This window comes from Mandrillus leucophaeus, unplaced genomic scaffold (assembly GCF_000951045.1).
Source record: "Mandrillus leucophaeus isolate KB7577 unplaced genomic scaffold, Mleu.le_1.0 Scaffold433, whole genome shotgun sequence".
NCBI lineage: Eukaryota > Metazoa > Chordata > Mammalia > Primates > Cercopithecidae > Mandrillus > Mandrillus leucophaeus.
The window spans coordinates 631072-635782 of NW_012104621.1; the positions used below are offsets into that span (position 1 = coordinate 631072).

Consider the following 4711-nt stretch of genomic DNA (forward strand, 5'->3'; position numbering starts at 1 on the left):
CCCGCGGCCCGGGGCTCCGAGCTGGAGGGGCGCCCCGAGAGCAGCTCCCTGACCTCCGACTGGACTCTTGAGGGAACCGAGACCCAGTCGGGGGAGAACTTGCCCGAGGTCGCTGTGGTAGAGTCAGGATTGGATAACGGTACAGTCTCCAGATCCAAGGCTGGTTCCAGATAGTATGCCCGTAAATCCTCCCAGAAGGATGCGCTGTTTTATTTAATTTTATTTTGCATTCGGTAGTTTAAGAAGTTTTATTTTATAAAGAGAATATATGTTTTAAAATGTATATTTTACATATACATCTAAGGATGAAAAGAGGGGTTTCCCTACCACCTTGTATCACCATCCTCCAACTCGACTCCCAGAGGCCACTCTTGCTATTGGGTTTTTGTGTATCTTTGCAGAAATTTTCTCTATGCCTATAAAAGCATATGTGCCTATAAAAGCCCTTTCCTTTAAAACACACACACGCTGTTTCTCTCCCACACACACGGAGTAGCGTGCCATATACATTAGTCTGCACTTGGTTTTTCCACTTAACAGTATTTCACAGTTTCCCCACCTCTTGTCATCTCTGAAACTGAGTTTCTTGTACAATCAACGGGAGCATAGTTCATTGGTTCTGTGAGTGTGTTTCTTAATGCTACGTAAAGTCATGGTGCATCTCCGTCCACAGTGACTTTGTTATGATGAGATATGGTGATATGTTTTGGAGTTCATATAGAGTGGCATTTCCACAGGGTTTAGTTGCAGTTACTTAACCAATTGTTTTCCATCCTTCGGTTAATACGAATAATGCCTTGATGAAGTCTCTGTGCACAAGGGTCAGTGTACCTGTGGATTAGTGGGGAATGCATGTTGGAAAGACGCAGGTTCTTGTAGTCAGTTACTCATGCCGCCGTTGTGCCTTCTCTGGGCCAGGCTCTGTGCACACCATCCTGCCTGAGTCCTGGCAGGACACCCAGATGAGAAACCTAAGAGAGTCTTGGCTGCTGGGATTTGATGTGTTGCCAGGTAAAGGCATTGAATGGAGGAAGGGACTCGCTGACCAGGTTTTATGGGAGACTTTTCCTGCCTTTACTGGTCACCTCTCATTTGTCTTGTGCTCTATTGTTTTTTCTTTGCTGAACTCCTAGAGATGGAGAAAGCCTCTTGCAGCCTGGGAAGACCAGCTACAGCATTCTTGGGTGGAGTTCATTTTGTTTTCAAGCCTAGTTCCTTCCCAGTTTGCAGTCTTCTTATTCCTAAAAAGGAACCTCTTCTGAGGCCACTTTATGTGGTGGTCAGAGGAGGGCCATCTGCCTGGTCGACGCTGGGCCTTACCTTACAGTCAGCCACACAGAGCAGGGGTGGTCAGGCACCATGAAGGGGTGGTGGTAAGGAATAAATATAACAATGTTGCTAATGCACTCAGCGCAGCTCTCAGAATATATTAACGATGACTTTCAACCTGAAGGCTGCTGTCTTTACCAGGAGTGGCCTTTTAAAGTGCTCTCACCCCCTTGACCTCTCTGTGCTCTTCTAGGAATCTCTCCTAAAAAAAAGATCACTATGTGTGAAGATTTCATCCTGGAGTTGGTCACTACAGCAAAAAAAAAAAAACAAAAAAAACAAAACGGAAACGACCTTAATGCCCACTGAGAGGCAATCATTAAGTAAATTATGGTGCGTCTAACAATAGAGGATTATGTAGGCATTAAAAATTAGAAAGAAGATATGGGTTAATAGAAATGCAAACATGTTTATAATACATTGTTTAGTAAAATAGCAAATTAAAAAGTACACATCTAATGTAATGGCATACTTGTAAATATGTGAATGTGTAAACATGCAAGAATTTAAGATTATTTAATGATGTGAAGGGAACACTTTTTTTTTTTTTAAAGAAATGATACCTCATTCTGCTCCCCAGGTTGGAGTGGAATGTCAGGATCATAGCTCACTGCAGCCTCGAACTCCTGAGCCTCAGACCATTCTCCCTTGCTCAGCTTCCTGAGTGGCTAGACTACAGATGAGCACTACCATGCCTGGCTAATTTAAACAATTTTTTTTTTTTTCAGAGGTACGGTCTCGCTATGAGAAGGAAACACTTAACAAAGCTGGATTTGCAAACAAAAGAGATGAGCAAACTCCATGCTGCTTTTCAGGACAACTTTGCTGGTAAGTTCAAACTTTCTAATGGTTCATAGTTGTTCAAAGAGAGATTAGGCTGCCCCAGAGATAGTGAGGTCCTTGTCAAAGAAGGAGTTTAAGAATGAGTCTTGGCAAGGAGCATCGAGGGGGTCAGAATTAGGGGTCAGGGGAGTTGATGTTTGATTACCTCGAACTGAGCCACCATTCCCATAGTACAGTGCCTGACCCTGAGACCTGGACTGGACAAAACATGGTCATGATTGAGAAATAAATGTGTACAAAAATGATTTGCCTCCTTTTTATGCAGACATTAAAGGAGCGGTAAGTGAACGGTGTCATTATAATGAAGTTAATGTGTGCTTAATGCAGGTTAGGATACACAATCTCACAGAGGCACATTTACATATGATCTACATTCCTTTCAAATGGTAGGGAGAGTATTAGGTATGCATAATGACTCTTTGGGAATTAAATCAGAAGACTCATTTTCCAACGCTGAGCCTGTGGCATCAAAGCCCCTGTATCTGGGTGGAGAAAACATTCCCAAGCTTTGAAGGTGATCAGTCTTGTCTATTTCCTTTTAAAATTGCCCGCAAGCCCATAGCCCAGCAGAGGCTTTTGTGCTCTTTCATCTCTCTGGTTCCCAGGGTACCAGTTAACACTGTGGGCCACACCTGTGGGCCCCCTAAGATGATGGGAGAAAGTAGGGACAAATTCTCCCAGTCGGGAAGGGGGTTGAGGTGCCTCTGTTGTCTGCCAGGTGGAGAAATCCCATGCACCCGGGTAAGTAATTAGGCAACAAGAATGGGTGTGATTTTCTTCCTCTTCAGCTTCCAGCCTGAACACAAACACAACACAGGGAAGACTAGTCAATCCCCCATTCAGAGCAGATGTATGCCCACCCAGCAGCTGCTGAAGTGGGTATGAATGTCCCATTCATTTATTCCTCCCTTGAACGTAGAGATAAATGGCAGATGTTCTCTGTCCTTGGAGAGCTTCCAGCACAGAGGAAGAGGACAGGAGCTCAGTTGAGCAAAGGCCACTCCATAAATAGGCCACGGATTTGAACCTCAAGCTTTAACAGTTAGGGCAGTCATAGATAGTCTTTCTCCAAGCTAAGGGAAGGTGAAAGCCCTTTCTCCAGACCTCTGGTGGGCCATTACAGAGCAGAAGGCAAGGTGGGTGTCTAGAGGGAAGTTCCATAAATGACAGATGGGATTTTTAGGGAGACAGATTTCACTTCAATATTGCGTGCAAGGGGGTGTAGCAAGATGTAGAACTCTGCAAAGATGGGAATTCAGATACTGAGCAGACAAAAAAGAATGATAGAGGATTTGCTGTCCTGCTGTAAACCACTATATAACTTTGACAAATTAAAGAAAACAGCTATGGACAGGTACTGGACAGTGTTCTAACACAGGGCTGTGATCCTTGAGAGTGTCAGGGGGCACACAATGTGAGCCCCACATCTACCCAAACTTTCTTCCTGGGGACACTTTCCAGGCCACTGTGCAGGGAGGTGGAGGCCAAGCAGTCTCACTGGACAGAAGAGGTAGACATCAGAATTCAAGACTTAGGCAGAGATTTGGGGATCTAGGACAGAAAATGAGGAACCACAGAGAGGGAGTCCCACAAGTCTTAGACCTTTGGCTGACCCTGTACTGCACAAGTACAGGGCAAGACTTGAGGGCAGTTGCTGGGAGGTGAGAGCTGAGCAGAGATTTGGGGCTCACACCGTCCTGATGAGATTTTAGAGTTCAGGCCCAACCAGAATGAACCGCCCCAGCCCCCCTGGGGTTCTTTCTCCAAGCTCAGTGACACTAGGATCAGCCAAGTGGTTGCAGAGGTCTGAGTTTGAGCTCCAAGGACCCCTCCTGTATGCATCTAAGTTTTAGTCATTCCAACCATTTCCATTGTTCTCCTAGCCCTAATGGTGGTAGCTGCTTCACAGTTGCTACCTCCAAGTTGCCTAATTAATAATAATTCTTCTTCTTCCTTCTTCCTTCTTTCTTCTTCTTTTTTTTTTTTTTTTTTTTTTTTTTTTTTTTGAGACAGAGTCTGGCTCTGTCATCCAGGCTGGAATGCAGCAGCATGACCTTCGCTTATTGCAACTTCTGCCTCCTGTGCTCAAACTATCCTCCTGCCTCAGCCTCCTCAGTAGCTGGGACTACAGGCATGTGCCACTATGCCTGGCTAATTTTTGGGTTTTTTTGTAGAGACAAGATTTTACCATGTTGTCGAGCCTGGTCTTGAACTCCTGAACTCAAGTGATCTGCCCACCTCAGCCTCCCAAAGTGCTCAGATTACAGGCATGAGCCACTGTGCCCAGCCAATAATTCTTTTTTTTTAAATTATTATTTTTTGAGACAGAGTCTTGCTCTGTCACCCGGGCTGGAGTACAGTGGTGCTATCTTGACTCACTGCAACCTCTACCTCCTGGATTCAAGCAATTCTCCTGCCTCAGCCTCTCGAGTAGCTGGGACTATAGGTGTGTGCCATCATGCCCTGCTGATTTTTGTATTTTTAGTAGAGACAGAGTTTTGCCATGTTGGCTAGGCTGGTCTCGAACTCCTGACCTCAG

The 4711-nt window shown here is 45.1% G+C and overlaps 1 protein-coding gene across 1 annotated transcript in view; it reads right to left on the reverse strand.

Annotated features, from left to right (window-relative positions):
• IGFBPL1 (insulin-like growth factor binding protein-like 1) overlaps positions 1-4711 on the reverse strand; it is a 32805-nt gene that overhangs the window by 17103 nt on the left and 10991 nt on the right. The gene's annotated exons all lie outside the window — the stretch shown is intronic.